General features: G+C 42.9%; 1 protein-coding gene and 1 pseudogene across 1 annotated transcript in view; one reads left to right on the plus strand and one right to left on the minus strand.

Moving 5' to 3' along the window:
- The window catches only part of Large1 (LARGE xylosyl- and glucuronyltransferase 1), a 243,338-nt gene that overhangs the window by 26,466 nt on the left and 197,679 nt on the right, over positions 1-19,193 (plus strand).
- On the minus strand, positions 13,402-13,511 carry LOC116886728 (annotated as a pseudogene).

Consider the following 19,193-nt stretch of genomic DNA (forward strand, 5'->3'; position numbering starts at 1 on the left):
CTGAGCCTATGCTACTGTGGGAAACGGCCTCTTTGGTTATCACCATGGGCATTCTTTGTCCTTTGAGTTTGCAGGATTACATATATTTCTTCAGGAAATTCACCACACACCTTAGTCTGTCATGCCTTGTTGTTTGTAATGGTTAGAATGACTCCCGTAGACTCATGTCAGAGCACTTGGTCACTGTTTGGGAAGGATTAGTTGGTTTGGCCTTGTGGGAGGAAGTGTGTTGTTGGGCAAGGCTTTGAGGTTTCAAATGACCATAGCATTCCCATTAGTTTCAATACCTTAGAGTTGTGTCCTTATAGAACCCTCAGCTACCGCTCCAGGGCCATGCCTGCCTGTCCCTCGCCATGCTCTCTAGCATGAGTCTCTAATACTCTGAAACTGTAAGGCTCAAATACTTTTCTTCTGTGTGTTGCCTTGGTCTTGGTTGGTGTCTTATCACAGTATTAGAAAGGTAACTAAGACCCTTTTAATCTCTTTGCTCCCTGGATTTTTTTTCCCTGCTGTGATCCTTGCTGGATGCCTGGTTAAGAAAGTGTTTGCTAAGTAGCTGATTTACAATGCATTTAGAGCCTGGGGCCTGGAAAATGTTAGGCCTGCGTTGTAAAGCTAGCTCTGTTGTCTCCCTTTCATTCTACTTTCTGCTTCCAGATAGGGCCTCACTGTTTCCCAGGGTAGCGCAGCACCTATGATAATCCTGCCGCAGCTTTCCAGTGGCTGGGGTTGTGGGCCTAGGTTACCCTGAGCATCTCCAGCACTGGGTTATTAAGGATATCAAGGCAAAATTTTGATCATAAAAAAGAATCACAACGTTTCTGAGTGGGTTTTATGGTCTGGGTGGGCAGCCTGCCTGAGACTTTGCGATAGAGGTTTTGTGTACAGCAGCCCATATCCTAGTAGCAGTCCTGGGACAGGAAAGCACGCATTTTTCCCCTCTTTCCTTCTGACTACCCCACTTTTTCAGATACAGTCTCTTTACACGGACTTCATTGGCCTTGAATTCACCATGTATCCCCATGCTAGCTTCAAGCTCACTCTGAAAGTAGGATGACTATTTTCTATGACAACTATCGGGAACAAAGCACACTCTCATGTCTCCCTTTAGATAATATCTGGGAAGGAAGAAGAACAGGAGGAAGCAGACCTGCACTGCATTCTCTGAATTCAGCAAGGATGTCAGAAAGCTCGTCTACAGACACATAGGACAGTCTTCCCTGATACGGCTGGCTCCGAGAAATCACTCTGCACAGCTCTTGGAAATGGCATTTCTCAGAAATGCTCCTGTGGGCCCCTCGATATCTCTGCTTGTGTTGGAGATGGAGTATGAGAGAATAGGAAATTCATGAGGGCAGGGTACATGATTAAAAACAAGCCATGGAAACCCACCATGGGCTGGTGTACTTCTCTCCATAATGACCAATTAGCTTGAATTTGCAAATCCGAGTCTCTGCCTGCCCACCCCTGCTGTCTATAGAATGCTCCTCAGTCCTTCCAGTGCTTGCATAGCCCGTTCATCCCCAGCCTCCAGATCCCTATATCAAAAGGCTACCAGGACTGTACGTTCTGTGCCCTGAGCTCTACTCAAAACCTGTACCTCTGAGCCTCCAGAGATACCGGGGGATTGGTTTTGGTACAGAGCTTTATAGATGTCTGGACACTCACTTCTCATGACAACGCTCTGGGTTTGAGAGTAAAATTGTTTTACCTCCATCTCACAGATAATTCATAAACCTTCAGCCCAGCACTGCAGAACATTTGCCTAAGATCAAGCAGCTAGTAAATGCCCAGGGTGAAGTTTGACGTTTCTCTCTTGAAACGAGATGACATAAGACAGGAAGTCACACAATTCACCGTGCACAGATGGAGGTTATGTCTGAAGGAAAGGACTGCAGTCACCAGAAAATAAGTATACCCTAGTCCTAGGGTACTTGATCCCCTGTCCTTTGGGGCCCCCTGGGCTCATGGGCTACATCTGACATCTATTCCTTTAGAACAAATACATTGATCCTAATGATATCCCTGATTCTCCTCCGAATTCCCACAATTCTCAAAGTCAGTTTAATATCCCCACTATATGGATAAATAACTCCAAATCTTAGCTTATCGGAAGCCACATCTAATCAATGGCTCAAAACCCAAAACTCTCTTAGCTCCATTGTGTCTGATTCTTGCCCTCTGTTCTTTCCCTCCTTCCCTTTCCTGTGTAGGATAACATATTATCTATATGCCTAGTTAAACAAGGGTCCCCCAAGATCTCAATGCTGTTCCTTTTCTGACTGCCCCTTAAAAACAAATGAATTAAGCATGAAGCCTCCATTTAATGGCTTGCTGGGAACAGAACTTTATGGTAGGGATAAAAGTAACCCACTCTAGTGATACTGCCAAGGTTTGCAATGGCCCAGAACTCTCATCCGGGGACCTTGTTCAAAACTAAATGATCATTACTATGGTTAGTTTGCTTTAAATCAGCAAAACAGTTCTCGCCAGCTTTTAGACAAGGCTCTGCGTGTCTACTAGTCTTTTATCTTGCCCCCTCTGGTACAGACAGTCACCTCCACGCTACCATGGGGTACCGATGATCCTGAGCTCACAAAGGGACGTAGCTGGGTCAATGGCTGTTTCATGATTCACCTATCTGGTGGGGAGTCCTAATTTATCCGCTTTTCTCCATAGCCTTGATGCCAACATCACAGAGGTTATGGAGTGGAATTCAAGACAGTGGTTACAGAAAACATTGATGGTTGACTCTGAAAATTGGTGTCCCCATTCATCTCTAATTGCCTTTGTGCTGCTTTCTGTGGAAAGAGTGGAGGTTCTCTTTAGATGGCTATAATCTCCCAGCCCTCTTGCGGGCCTTCAAGAAGAGCATTTCTATTGTTCCTCCCCGTGGACCAGGTTGAACTGCTGCCTATCCGGTCCCATTTCCTAGGAGGATAAATTTCCTGACACGGAAGTTTCAACCACAGTGAAATGAAGCAAACGTGGATTCTGTGTGTTGAAGGAGACATGATATTCATAACTTTTTGAACAAATTAGGCCTGGAAATGCAAAAAAGGAACCCAAAGGCTCTTCAATTATTTTTTTCTAATATTGACCCTTTCCCCAAACTCTGGATTTTCGAAAGCTAGGCCTGGAGTGGAGGTTCCACACTTATGGTAGCTGTGCTTTAGTTGATGTGACCGGATATCCCTGTGCGCCTGGGCATTTCCATCTTTTGTGCAGGCTCTGATCGACTGTGATGTACCCAGAGGACCCAGAGGGGAAATACATCTTGTGGCTTTCTGATACATGCTACAATAGGCAGAGCAAGGCCCAGCACTTAAGTCTTCCAAACCACAGCTATAGCTCCCTTTGTTGATAACATCTCAGTGCACACACGTGGTGTTTTATGTTGGGAAGTTCAGTGCTTGCCATACTGTGGGCACTTACCTTCTTGTATGACCGTCACATGTAAATAGGCCTTAATAAGACGGTTCAGCGTACCATAGTTCCCCTTTGCAATAGTGTTCTGTGTGCAGTAAAGTGTACTTGAGATTTGGAATTGGGGTCTCTCACTGGCTAATGGCATGTTTCCCATTGCTCTTGTAATGCTGGGTAGCAACAGAGAGCTGCAGTGCTCAGTTAGCCCCGTCCTATGAAAGGAAACAGCTAGAGCTCTATGACAGGTGATTTTGCTCAGCTGCGATTTCTGTGATCGACTAATAAATGAACTTCTGATTTACATTTTTTTTTTACTTAAAAAAAGCATTATCAATCAGAACCTCATCAGGAGTCAAGAAACATCAATATTTGAAGACGGTTATTAGTAACTTCTTTAATATCTTCTTCTACCCAGGTGATTGTTGACCTCTCAAAGGATTGGCATCATGGCTTAGTCTTCAGAATGGTTCATAGGCTTTTACTACCACCCCTCCTTCTTTTTCATTTTGCTGCAGGAACGCTGACAGGGGTTAAATAGATGCAGAACCAAGACAGATGCCATTAACTCATGCTCTGTAATGCTTTTATGCTTCATGGATTAATGGTCCAGTTTCTGAAAAGTAGGTCTGGTTCCCATACCAACAAGTATGTCTCTGGCCTTTGTTACAGAGAATTAGGGCAAGATCAGAGGATATACGTGATATAGGTGGATAAGTGCCAGAGACTCAAAAACATCTCTATTTTATGTATCGAAGACGAGTCAGTGGTCTGGATGTATATAATTATGGAGATAGCCAACAAAAACTCCATCAGCCTTACAAAGTATCTCTTTATGTCTCATCTTGTCTTCATTTTGAACTTGGGAAATTATATTTTTTTTCTCTATCACACGTCTTTTTCTTTTGTTTGTTTTGAGACAGGACCTCACCGTGTAGCCTTGGCTGGCCTTAAACTAACTTCCTGTGTAGACCAATTTGTTCTTAAGCTTACAAACATCTATCTGCCTCTGGGCCACTGAACCCTGAGTGCTGAGATTAAGGGCATGCAGCACTAAATCCAGCTAAATTGAAGCCCTTTAAAGAATGGGACTCGTTTCCTTCTGAGGATCACGGATTCTTTACTGGGAAAGAACATGGCAGTCCTCTGATATAAGTTCATATTTTCATGTATTATTTGATGCACAGATGATTAGTTCATCTTTGAATACTTCCAATGATTTGATGTCATTTCCTTCCAAAGAATCTGTGTCCTATTTAAAAATTCCCACAGCGTTGTTTGCCTTGAGTTTCATCTTTCCGAGTGTGTCCATTTGGCCTTGTACTACCGAAAACCTAGTGCAAATCTATATTTGATTCATCTGTAAGCATAGTCACTTTCTACATTAGAACCTGAGAACCTGTAGACAAGGACTCTAACTCAGTTCTGTGCCCAGCTCTTAGAGTGAAACATGGTTATAAAGCACCCCTTACAAGTTCTGTCTCTGAGGCCATGCAGAATTGAGCCAAGCATCTGCCTTCTCAAAGACTCGACATATCTACCAAATTCTCTCTTCTCTCCTACTACTTTATTGCATTAACAGAAACACAAAGGACAGTACACGGACTTGTCATACAACTTAGATATGTCTTTGAGCAGTGTCTTTTACAAATGACTTCTGTCATCCATTTTCTCTCTGTCTCATATCTCTGTTACAGTGGATCTTCATGACACACGTGTCACAGTTTTTCCTGAGCTATGTTGTGCCCTTTCCCATCTGGAAAAATCATGGGTCTAAGTTCAGAGATTTACTAAACTCATTTAAAGCTATCCAGTGCCTAAAACTACGATGGTTCCGTCATGAGCACCGTCCGGCTTCTCATTCTGAGTACTTGTTATCATCCTGATCACAGCTCAGCGTCTTGAAGAATGAAATGCTTCTGTGTGCCCGATTTCTCTCTGTCTTCTTAAAGAACTTTATCTTATTTGTGGAGCATTGTTTAAAAAAAAAACAGTACTAGATCCCTGCTTAGCAGACGTGGGAGACAATATGAGCTCCAGCTTTTACAAACCTTAGACAGCTCTCTGTGCCACATAACCCACCTGCCAACATCTTCAAGTAGAACCAACCTCATTTGAGTATGGTTGGCATAATTGACTTTGAGGCTTAAAGAACTTTATAAAGAGACAAAAAGAGGATGAAAAGCAAGAACACACTTTTAGTAAGCACAGCCTTTGCCTACATGGTTTGATGGGCTCAGGACTCTGTTGAATTTGGGGAGCTGCTGGGGTAATACATTGAAATTTTTTTAGAAATTGGGGACTTTTAAGTAAGTCAAGCAGAAAGGCATCAGATGTCCCACCCGTAGCACGATGTGATTAAGGACCTCGTCCATACTGATGAGTACCATATGCATATTGGAAATGAATGATCCCTGAGCCAGTGAGCCCATTGGTCAGTGCTCACTACTCAATGAACACTTCAGCTGCAGGGATCGAACACAGTCCCTCTTTTAAAATAGAGATTCCCATCAATAAGAATTGACAGTATGCAGAATGGCAGGCTTACGAAATATAATCTAACTTTAGTCCACAATGCATCCTGGGGTAGCCATGCTGTCTTCACCATATCCAAGTGAGGAAATGAATGTTTTCAAGGAGTCCCTGTTTCAAAGGCTCTTGTTGTAAATTATAGAACCCAAAAGACTGACACTGACCAGCAAAGCAGTTTGATCAGAATAAAGTAGGGCGTGATTTATAGAATTTTACGTTTTTCTTTAGTTACATTTTACAAAGCAAAGTGAGTCTGTGCACAGTGCCACATACCTATAACTGCCCTCTGGAGACAGAGACAGGAGGATTTTGAGTTTAAGGCTAGCCTAGGGTAACCAGTAAGAGAATCCTGAGGCAGGTGGGAGATGAGTACATGTGGAGAGAATGCAAGTATTCATGCGAGACAAGTGAGATTCATTTTATAGTATATTCATTTTAATTATATTTGCATTTTTTGTTTTTGTGGAGGCTGAGGCTCACTATGTAGCCTTGGCCTGAAGTTGAACGCACAGAAATCTACCTGCCTTGCCTCCAAAATGCTGACATTAAATACACGTTCCAACACGCCAGGTCCTCAGATTAATTTTATACAATTAAATGCAATGTTTAAACAAGTTTCGTATTTTACTTTAATTGAATTTTTTAACTGATAATGAACTGAACAAAAATTGTAAGAATGAATGAGGTAGCATGTAACTTATAAACATGGTATAAGCAGTTTAAACATAATCAAATGTCTTACTAATTCATGATAAAAAATTAAAAAAAATAAAGTATGTTCATACATTTAAGTAAAATTGAAAAGAACCCAGAAATAGTATCCATGTTTTCTCATGCAGAAATGACAGGACAATGGGTCATGACAGTTCATGGGTGTGGATGCTCAGAACAAACAAGCCATCATAGGTCATTGCCCAGATATCTGAAGTCATCAAAATGGGTCTTGGGACCCAAGGAGATGGCTCGGGTTATAAAGCTACTTGTTGTCTGTCAAGCCTGAGGACCCAGGTTCAGTCTTCTGGTAGAAGGAGAGAAACAACTCCAGAAGATTATCCTCTGGCTTCTGGCTTCTACTTGTACACAATGGCATGTGTGAATGAACCAGTGTGAATAAACACACACACACACACACACACACACACACACACACACTTCTGTATAAATAGATGTAAAGAGTTGTTAAAAAGGTATGAAGAGCCTTGTTTTTAAGGACCAGGCAGTGCCTACTGAGAAGGGTGTGTGTAGAATGATCTGGAGTTGCCTTAAATCTACTTCAAGGCTGAGTGTAAATGTCAGAAAATTGGTTTGAAAACATGTACACGTAACCATCCGATCCCAGACATTAAACACCACGACAAACGTGAATTGGCTTTAACAGCTACAAAATTTTATGTAATTTGAGCGAGTAACTCGGGTGGTACATTTTAACTCTCCATTTTTGTTCTTTCCTGTGAGAATAAAGGTGAACCTTCCGCAGAGCCCCAGGGTAACACATGATGAAATGAAGACAACTAGAAATAAGATATTAGGCATTACTGTTGCAAATGAAACAGTCTACGTAAAGAAAACAAGGCAGTCAAATGAGGGCTGAAAAGACGGATGCTGTATCATTAGATATGGAGGCGGAAGATCCTAGCTAAACCTTGTAACTTCTCTATACTTGGCTTTTCTACCAAGCAGAAAGCTTCCGAGTAAAGCATGTACCCAGAGAATGTGTGATGTGGGGACAGCTTCACCCCCAACACAACTATAGCAGAAAAGCAAAACCAAAGACAGTTTTAATAAGTAGAATAAACGTCAGCAGCTATCAATCACCATATCTACATGCAGAAAAAAAAAAAAAACGGACTTTCAAATGTTCATGACAAATTTACATGGCCCATGGTGTCCCAGGACACATGAAACCTCATCATATTCCACGGCACTAATGCTGCGAGGGCCTCTGACCCGACCCCACTGTAGGAAAATAACCTACGTGAAACTTATATTTGAATGCTAAAGTTCAGATTACTTGAAAGTAAAGAGAGGTAACGGTACCACCTTCACATTCAGTTAACCCGGGAGAAAACAGAAACGAAACCTTTGCCTATTTTGTAGGTAAGGAAAGGACACGGAACACTAAGGTTCTCAGACTTTACCCAGAGCCCACGTTGGAGGCTTGTTAACCCTTTGATGCTTGTTATTCAGAATCGATGACGATGTTGACTGGAACTTGCTTTCCATGTGGTAATTGAAACATGAATGAGCAACAGTGTGGTCCATATAGAGAAATGACTGGAATTTATTGTCATTTTCCATATACCCAATACAGCTCTGAGCACTTAGTGTGGATTTACTTAGGTCATTTTCACCAACTTGGAAACGAGTGCTGTTGCAATTCCATTTTTCAAACGAGGAACTTGGGCACAGAGCTACCTTGATCAAGGCTGTAACGTGATGCAAAAAGGACCCAGGTCTTCCCTCCGAAGTCTGTGCTGGTCTGTCAGAGTGAATCTGTGTTTACATTCTGTCAGGCCTATTCAAGAAAACGTCTTTTCGAGGTGTCTAGCAGGTACGGCAAGTGACAGAGCTGCTTGACCGGTCACAGTGCAGAGTAAAGTGTTCAGTACTCACTCAGGCTTATCCTGACATCTGTCCTTAACAGCTTTAGCGTCTCTCACACCCCCTCCATCCAAGGCTCGGGAAACCTTGGTGGTGGGAGGGAGAGGGTGGAAAATAGAGCTAAAGGTTGGAGAGGTTGGAGACGACTGCCAAAGTGTCTTCTGGGTACGGTCATTGTATATGAGCTCACACAGCAATGATTACTGAAAAAGACCGACCTACCCATGATCAAGCCAGTCAGTATTCCAGTTAGGGGGAGGGGAGGGCATCATAAGGCCCCGTTTCTGTCTTACAGCTAGCGATACTTACTGGCTTACCGGGGAAAGGAGAGTCCAATTTTGTCAAGGATACATGAGATTTTATTTCTAGGTCATCTGGATGCAGAGAGGTACAGTTTGGGGCCATTGCTGCACAGGGCATCCTTTCTGCCCCTTTGCCAGGCAAAGCACTGGGCCGTATCCTCTCTCTCCTGTGTAAAAGACACATGTCCAGAGTAATACTTGGTCTTCACTACCGCTCACGATCCAAATTTCTGGCTTACGTTGGTAGTGTCAGCGTCTTGTGTGTGTGTGTGTGTGTGTGTGTGTGTGTGTGTGTGTGTGGTGTGTGTGTGTGTGTGTGTGTGTGTGTGTGTGTGTGTGTGTGTGTGTGTGTGTGTGTGTGTGTGTGTGTGTCTGTGTCTGTGTGTGTCTGTGTCTGTGTGTGTGTGTATGGGTAAGTGTGTGTGTGTGTGTGTGGGTGTGTGTGTGTGTGTGTGTGTATGGGTGTGTATGTGTGTGTGTGTGTGTGTGTGTGTGTGTGTGTGTGTGGGTGTGTGTGTGAGTGTGTGTGTGTGTGTGTGTGTATGTGAGTGTGTATGTGTGTGTGTGTGTGTGGTGTGTGTGTATGTGGTAGTGTGTGTATGTGTGTGTGTGTCTGTCTGTCCGTCCGTGTCTGTGTGTCTATGTGTGTAGAGTAGCAGAAGATGGACAGAGTGAGCCTCTGTATGCATGTGCAGAGTTCAGGGGAAGAGGTCAAGTGTCTTCTATCACTCTCTGCTGTAGTTCCTTAAAACAGTGAACCTAAAGCTGTTTTTTGCTTATTTTTTTTTTTAATTTCATTGTTGTGTTCTGCTTTTTAGATGAGCACAGGAGATCTAAACTCAGGCCATCAGTTCAGTTTGCGTAGCAAGTGCTTTTAACTGCTAACCCACTTCATCAGTCCCTGGACTTGCTGTGAACTTGTGATTCTGCTCTGGTGCAGAATAATATTTTCACAACATGTAAATGTACCTGTATGCACTCACTTATATGCATGTACTCGCGCATGTGTGTGTGTGTGTGTGTGTGTGTGTGTGTGTGCGTGTGTGTGTATCATATATATCAAGCCACTCTGTTTACTTACATCATGTTTAAGATATCTTTTATAGGAGATGTGAAAGTTTGTACTTAAAAGGTCACTGAAAACTTGATTCACACCCTTTCGGGAATTAAGAGAAAGAAAAGACACCCCTGCATTAGCACTCTCTCTCTCTCTCTCTCTCTCTCTCTCTCTCTCTCTCTCTCTCTCTCTCTCTGTGTGTGTGTGTGTGTGTGTCTGTCTGTCTGTCTGTCTGTCCAGTCATCCATCTGTGGTTTCAGTCTTTTCAGCAGAGAATTTAGAGTCCACCTCTGGGGAGTCAGCAGTAAGCATCCCTTATCAGTGTAGGTTTGGTGTGAGGACCTTGCTTACTTTGTTCGGAAGCAGCAATAATTAGTCATAATCAGTATTTATCAGTTTCCCTCTCCTCTTACCAGCTCTCTTTTTTAATCAGTGGCTTTCCAGTTAATCAGTTTGAAGTTCAGGTTGATGTATGTGTGGAAGGTCTCAGGGCACTCTCCAAGCTCAAGGTGAGCGGGTAGCCCCAAGAATACCCATGGAAGTAGAATCCAATGAAGTGTCTCGGAATTTTCAAGTGATTCACATTTGAAACCGCTGGTCTTTTCTCCCAGAGCTTTGTGAATGCTGTAGCTGCAAACAGGGACAGCCTGACTCCAGTCTCTTAGTACTCGGCAGTTGAAGTCACTTCATAGAGGCATCATGACTAGAAACTGAGCTCGGACTGAGGCTGCAGATGTACCTAGAAGTGAGGAGGAAGAGAGAAGGCGCGTTCCATTATCATGCACCCAGAGGTTTAAGGATAAGGAGACAATATGTCATAGAATATTCTCTCTGGTTTAATGAATGGAAGGCAGGTTTTCATTACTCAGGGAAAGGTCTGTTTTCCAAAGCAACCTCCTGTCCACCCACTATCTGCAGAGCTTTACCTGCGAGCTTTAAAGCCCTTCATGCTGCAAACTCTAAAACGAAAGACTGGGGCTCCTGTATCTCTGTGGCACTTTATTCTTCTATTTTGTTTTTTTCTGATTGTGAGAATAATAAACTGAACCTAAAATCGTCACCCAAATTACTCGAGATTTCTCTAGCTTTCAGCATGTCACAAATGGACCCTCTATGCTTTCAGGTTAGAGTGATGAATAAGAACCACAGAAAGTGTCCTTCAGGGTTTCCTGTGTGCCCAGCTTTACCAGCGAGAGAAAGGGGTCAGAGAAACGTGCTTAGCAGCCCATCAGTGCAGAGAAAATTACCTTCATGTTAATAAAGTTGGACCTTAATCTTATAGGGTACAGAATTAAATCCAAAATAAGTTTTCCCCCAAACTACACAGCATGTAAGAAGGAGGTGGGGTGGTCTTTGTTTAGAAGTGTAGTTTTATTACTGACCAACTTGCAAAAGAATGACAACGTTAGACCCTGGGATCATCCTGGTCCCGGTGACATGGTCAGCTCTAAGAAGCTAAGGAAGGGATGGGTTCTGAGGGCAGATGTCTTGATGAATAAACCAGAAATAAGCCAAGTTCATGTCCTCTAGGCTTACCCTGTAGGAGGCTCTCTCCGGCAGTGTGTTCAGTAATCGAAGGAGGGGATTTGGAGTTAGGATTAGTATAAAGCGGGGTCATGGTTAATATAAAGCAGGCTCCAACGACTCTTTTTTTCTCTTGGGTGTCATGCAACTTTTAAACAAAATTCTCTATGTAAGAAAAAAAGATCACCTCATGGACTCTGACTAATACAGTTCCTAACAGAGGAATATGCTCATTCATTATGAATTTCATTAACCCTGAAAAAATGGTGTATACAGAACGGGCAGAGACACAGTACCTCATAGGAACAGGTGAAGGGAACTCGGGAGATAGAACCTGACTTTGATTCCCAGAATGCATGTAATAAACTGGGTATGGTGTCACAAATTTATAATCCCAGCAGTAGGGAGTCAGAAATAGCTCTCTCTTACAACCGTACATATATGCATATATATGTGTGTGTGCGTGTACATGTACACACACAGAGGAATAGGTGGATTTACTGTGGCGCATCCTGGAGCTGGGCCCAGTCAGAAAAGCTACCCCCTCTGATTTTCATGCAGAGCAAATGGCCCTGTGCTCTGGACCACCCAGTGTGGTTAACATCTGACATTCAGATGCCTCAGAACCACTCCCTGGGGCTCACTTACCTTGTTTTCATGTGAAGTTTAAGGGGACACCTAACTGCAGGACTGACTGGTCCTGAGCTCTAGAAAAAAGCTGCAGCCTGACTTGATGGGATAGGGTCAATGAAGAGAGGCTTACGTCACTGTCTCCAGCCAAGACAGGTCTTCTCTGGACAAGTTACTGGATAACAATGCTGTTGCAAATTTTAGATTCCTTCTGAGGGGCAGAAGATCAGCTTGTGTGGGTGCTGAGTATTTTGACTCTTACCTCCTTTCCTGTTCAAAGTCTTCCCTTACCTCTGGAGAGTGAAAATTTTTCCCCTGGGTCAAACAAGAAATACTTGATTCTCCTACCAGGTTCAAAAAGACACTCTCTCTCTCTCTCTCTCTCTCTCTCTCTCTCTCTCTCTCTCTCTCTCTGTGTGTGTGTGTGTGTGTGTGTGTGTGTGTGTGTGTGTGTGTGTTTCTCTGTGTGTGTGTGTGTGTGTGTTTCTGGGTGTCTGTGTATAAAGATTTTCAATAACCCCTTTGAATCAGGTTCCTTAGCCCAATATTGATAGTTTGGCAATTATTCATGTTGAAAGACGTTCTTTCTGAGGCTACTGAGAACCCAGACCTGGTCTCGCTTCATAGCTCCCCTCTAATACATAGACACACACACACTCACACACACACACACACACACACACACACACACACATCCGACAACTAAGAACATATCTAAGCTTTGCCAAATAGTTTCCAGTCATCCCCACATCAGGATGGTGACCCTATTGTCTAGGAAAATGCTTACTACCTTGGCTGCAGAGGAGTTGGGATGACAAATTCTAAACACTGAACCCAGAGAGCAGAAAGCAGATTCTATCTTTGGGCAAGAGCCGAGTTATGTGAAGCACAGTGCTGCTTTCCCTGGTTCATGTGCTATGTTCCCCGTGATGATTTCTATGCTACTTATCCCAGCTGGCTGCCCCAGGGCCCAGTTTCCTTTGTTTTCTAATTGAAGTGTAGGAAGTAAGCCAGGGAATCCCAAGGCCAGTTGCCTCCTTTCCGCCATGCCCCCTCCCAAAGCTTTTAGGCTGCAGTATCAGAAATGGCCTCTACCTAATAACAATGGTTTTGTAGAGGATCGGATGGGTTACATCTCTGCTAATTACCTGTGCACCGTGGGTCTGCAGTGTTTTCAATGCATACCTTCCAACGTAGAGGTGGGAAGCCCTGCTTGCCTAATTCTCTTAATTATTTCAAGAAGAATTTGCTAAGATAGATGAGAAGGTGGAGTGGAACTCAGACTATAATACATATGTGATATGTGTTTATTATTATTATTATTATTATTACTATTGTCTGAAGGAGACTGGCAGAATTACTATATGAAGTTACTCTGCTAATTAACCTTCAACTATTTGTATAGCACATAAGAATTATTATTATTATTATGACTAATGTTGTTATTACTATTTTCAGGGTCATTTTTTCAAAGATGGACGTCTGTAATATCTGACCTTAAACATCTTTTTTTAATACGCTAATCCCTTGACTGAAACTCACCTAAGATATTTTCATTAGATTTAACTACTCAGCCATGCTGAATTCAAGATCCCCGGTGGGTTTTAAATCTGTTCACTACTGGTTAAATAATATGTTTGAAGAGAAAATAGCCAGCGTTGATCAACCTCTTATTCTCAGGCATAATAGCCCTGCTGAAGCTTCCCTCCCTCACTCCCTATGATTATCAATACAGTGTTATTACCTAACGTACGCTGTGTTCTGAAGGGTGCTCACCGCCTTTACATTCCATGTACACAATACATAAAAACCACCCTTAAAAACCTGCTATTATAACCAAGGACGGGAAATCACGAGAGCTGACAGATGTGATGAAGGCTGAGTTCCTTGCTTGCTCGGTGTGATCTTGCCCTTTTTTCTACTTATCACCTAGTGAACTGTCCCTTCTTGATTCAGAATCAACGAACCCAGTATGTTCGTGCTGACTCGGGAGGCAGCCTGCCCAGGCTTCCTACACAGCTTTTTGTGTGTAGGTCTCGCAGAACAAGATGGGGCTTTTGTGTATCTCAGATGCAGGACCTGAGAGCCACTGTTCCAGGAATGTGTTTGCAAACTCTGAGCTCAGGGCTTATATCCTTGTTCTGAGTGCTTCCACATAAAGATCTCTTTCAATATTCCCAGGGAATGGAAAAAAAAAATACAGACGGTGTAGAGACTTGGTAGGATGTGTGGGAAGATAAGAAACAACCCAACCGCCTGGAGTTTGCAAAGCTACATACTTAAGTTGGTCTTGTTTTTCCGTAGTTCAGAGTTAGGGCTGATGCATCAATTCATGTCGTCAAGTGTGGCCTTCAAGCTTGAGTGTATAGAAGACCACGTGTTGGTGTTAATAACCCAAAACAGCACTCCTCCAGATGGTTGTGGAAGCTACCCCATTTCTGCGTCCCCTGAAACAGACCAAGCTGTAATACTAAGCACCACTTCAGGATGCTCAAATTCGTTTTAATTTCAGGGCAGAAATGGGTTTTGGCTTCAAGCTCACCCGTAGAAGCTTCCCCAAACTCCAGAGCACACGCGCTGCAGGCCAGCAGTTACGCTATTCACGTGTATACACTGGACTCAGTCCCAAAGGTCAGGATGGCACACTGGCTAGGCTGTGAGGAACAGACTGGAGAGCACTTTATAACCTGGATCTGGTTTTATTTTCCCTTTTCTGATTATTTTATTTCGTTGTTTCCTTAGTAGAATTTCACCTGCTGCTTATAATCCTACAGATCCTGTAGACATGATTGTATTTAGATTAAATGATCATATTTAGATTAAAAGGTAACTCTTTGTTATTGGTATCTGGTATTACCTTGAGGGAGTATTCATTTGTACAAAAATGCAAACATTGTGAGCGTCGTGTTTTCAGACCTGACTTCCAATCTCCAGTCTATTGCTCCATCCCAAGAACTGTACTAAAGACTTATTTATTGCCTTTATGTCCCAGTGCTTGTTTGAGCATCTCACTTGAATCAGTTTCCACAAGTATCGAGAGCTTGCAAGAAACACATGTGACATTTCAAACCCAGTTCCTGTAGTTCTTTGTGATTTGTGATTTCCTTGGCATCTGCTTCCGGATTATTCTGTAGAGGGAAAGTCAATATTTGTAAAGTGCCTTACAGTACGTTCTTACCTAGCAAACACTTTATACACGCCGCCCTTTTTTCATATACATACACTAACTAATAAGCTCTCCTTCTTAGTTAATTCCCTGAGATGTAGAACAGTCCGCCTTTGCTACTCCTCCCATGTTATACAAAATTGGGCAGCAAAATGAATGTTCAGATAATCACTTGAAGAATTAAGCAAAGACTTTTTACATTTTTATTTATTTGTCTATCGGTGTCCGTGTGGGCAGGCACCCCCTGGCTGTGATTTCAAGGTCAGAGGATAGGTTGGAAATTAAATTGTTTCTCGTCTTCTAATCATGTGTCTGGGGGACTGGATTCAGGTCTTCAGCCTTGGCAGCAAGGACCTTTCTCTATGGGGACATAACATGGCCTTAAGGATCAGGCCATTAAAAATTAATTAATTAATCAAGTCCCTTTGATTAATCAAATACTCGAGTGAAGGAACAGTGGAATTATTTTGTTTTGTGCACTGTGCTTGTTCTGCTTTCTTTCTGCTTTGTGCTAAAGATGGGATCAAGACCCTTGTGTATTCTAGCCAACTACTCCACCCCTGAGCTACACTGTTTTCTCCATGGTAAATTCGCCACCTAGACAGCCAGCTGTCCTCAACAGCTAATTCCCTTGACAACCATCATGTAAATGGTAAGAGGCTATTATGGAGGGTGAATGTCAGTGTATCCACAATGTAAGTAGTCCGAAGCAAGACTTTCATGTTAGGATTAAAATATTTGAAACAATGTTTTACTTAGTCTTCTGGTTAATGATAGTCAGATTTCTTACATGAGTAGAAGGAAGACATTCTTTTTTGATGAATGACCAGTATAGAGGGTCATTTTTCTCTGTTAGCCAGTAGGAATTCAGACTTCCATGAAAGAGTTTTGTTTTCCATGTCTTGTGAAAGAAAACAATTTTCGACCAACCAGAAATTAATCAAGTGACACCTAAGGTTCCTCTCCCTGAGGGCTACCGTGGGGGTTCACTTATAGAACCTTCGGAAGTGAGTTGAGAAGCAACAAAATGGAGGCGTTGGGGTGAGAATGAGAGACCATATCCCAGAACAGAGGAAGGCACTGTCCGGGGAAGCTGCCTTGTGATTAAAGCCAGGATGGCAAGCAGAGCTTTGGGACGCTGAAGAGCTGTGCCGTGCCGTGCCGTGCCATGCCGGGATCGCAGTGTGTCTACCTTTCTTCTCCTGCCTGCCTGGGGTTAGCCTAGTATGGTGGTGGGATCTAACACAGATCAATTCTTAGCTTCTTTATAAAATGATTTCATTTCTTACAAGGAGTGAATCTTGTCAACTAAGGCAGCTAAGTCAACTATTTGCTGCCTTCAGCTGTAAGATTTTAATATCAAACCATTAGAACGGCTGATTTTTTTTTCTACCCCTATACGAAACAGTGCGTTCTCCTTAAGAACGTGTGTCATGGGGAACACTGATGATACCGCATCTTTCATTGTGTTTATCATAGGGTGATCACCTTCATTCATGCTACTTGCAGCAAGAATTGAGGCCAGGTCTAGAAGTACGTATATGTGTATATTCAGAAGCACACATGGAATCGTACACATGTTATATATACACAGTCTAGTTGTTCACTAGACCACTATATTTTAGAAAGTTAAGTAATGGGCACAGCTTAAAGCTTACATTGGGGTGAGCAATTTAACCTTTGCTTTTTCTCTATTGACCATAGTCTAACACCCAGGTCACAGCTCAGGTCATTTCACACGTGCCCCTGTACACTCATTATTAAAACTAAGCTCTGAGGTAGACTTGTCAAAGACTGACCATCTGGCTTAGAACTGGAGCTATATATTGGATGCCCTGTACCTGCTCCTGTACTAGACATCTTACAAAATTACTCCTAGGTCTCCTGAAACTGCTACTGCTCCCTTGAGGCAGAATTCTGGAACATCCGGCTTCAGTGTTACTTGAGCATTGGTTGAAAGCATGACCGTATCTGTGGTAGAGAAGTTACTCATTGAGCCATGGCTTTGGTTTTTTCGGACATTTGTTTGGTTTTGATGCAAGATCTCTCACAGCCCATCTGACCTCAAACTCATTGAATAACTGAGGATTTCCTTGAACTTTGAATCTCCCTCCTTCTTCTTTCCGATGCTGGGACTTCGGGAACGCAGCATCATTCACACCCAGTGTGTTTGGTGCTGGGTAGCATGACATGGACGTCTAAAGCTCCGTGCATGCCAGGCAAATGTACTGCCAACCTAGCCGGGTCCTTATCCTTTTAAACAGAATGGTTTGTGTCACTGCATTGGTTCACTTTGAAACTATTCGCAGGGTGTTTTCCCTGTGCCCAGCCCTGTGTGTGTGTGTGTGTGTGTGTGTGTGTGTGTATCACCACTGATAAAAGAGCTAATGTAATTTTCTCCCTGTAGTGCATTGAAGAATATATTAGTCGTGAAGGCAGCAATATTCCGAGAAGTTAAATGACTGAAACAGCCCCGTCCACAAATCAGAACACTGGGTACTGAGCAGAGCTACATTTCAGAAAGTGGAGTGGGGAGGAGGGTACAAGCAGTGGGCGAATCTTACCGAGTTCCACAGATCTAAACAGAATCCTCTGAGACTGAAGTGTGATGAAAGGAAGGGACTCTGTGCGCAGACAAGAGGGCCTGCATCGTGTGTCTCATGGATCACTGAGCTTCTGCCCTTCCAGGATGGCTTCTATTCTGAGAGTACGGCTCGCTAGCAGGCTTTTGTGGAGTTTTATGTGTAAGCCGGTAAGTCTTCTGTTAGGCTGTGAGTACACATTAAGTAAGTATCCCTTGATGCTCTGTCACCCATAATGACCGCCTTTCAGGGTTCTGCAAAGTTCCTTTCAAAGATGCTGATGTTGGAAGACGTGAGCCATAGAGTTCAACATTTCAGCTAATGTTAGTTTCTAAAAACATCACCAAAACTTTGGCTATTTGTATTGAAATAGCATTTCTACTTTTGAGATATCACAAGAGATGTGGAAGCAACTCCAGGCCTTGTCTCAACACAGCGTGTTACTAATTTTTAGAAATATCTTCTCTTCTTGTAATTCCAGACAACTATTAGCTTTCAGTGGACACTGTGCCTCAAAGATGCCGATGACCTGTTCTGAACACAGAGCTAATCAGGACTCAGTGTGAGCAAACCAGCCAATAAAAGATGGACTAGCGCTTGTTTTGGGCTCTCCTTTGCTCAGAGTTAAATTATAATCTGTGGAGATTAGAGTCACCTTCAATGCTGACAGTAAGCTACAGATTCTTGGGCCCTACCTCAACCCTAATGAATCTAGAATGATCTCAGGAATCTGCATTTTTCGTACATTCCCTCCAGATAAATAACCCTTCATGGTCTTTCGGATGCTTTGCAATTTCCTTCTGCCCCTCTAATTTATTCTGTAAATCATGCATTCCAAAAACACAGATGAGATTAGATCAGCCTTCTAGTATGAGCTCTTTTATTTTTCCCACTTTGTCTAGGGTATCACCCCAAAATCTTGAGTAGGGCATAAATACTTTGCAACTTTCTACCCTTTCCATGTCTTCCTCCATTACTTCCAACCCCTGGACAGACTTTGGCTCTGGATGACCTAATGGGCAAAGGCACATAAACTGGGAAAGAAATAGGTCTTCACAAGTTCTCTTCTGACATTCACATTCTGACAGACACATGTTGGCACACTTCCTGATAGCATGTACACATACAGTACTTATAAATGTTAGAAAAGTATCAGGTGGCAGTTATTTAAAGGAAACACATACAGTCATGTGTGTTCACATGCTTGGCTGTCTGTTGATAGTTCTGGGCCCTCAGTAATGCCACCTGTTCTATCTTCTTCCTTTCGGCAATTTGAGAAACTCCACTTGCAGTTCTACGGGCCAAATTGAAAGTCTGTCTCCTCCAGACGTCTCCTTCCTGCCCCTCCCTCTTAATTCTTTCTCCCAGATGGCTGC

This window comes from Rattus rattus, chromosome 17 (genome assembly GCF_011064425.1).
Source record: "Rattus rattus isolate New Zealand chromosome 17, Rrattus_CSIRO_v1, whole genome shotgun sequence".
Taxonomy (NCBI): Eukaryota; Metazoa; Chordata; class Mammalia; order Rodentia; family Muridae; genus Rattus; species Rattus rattus.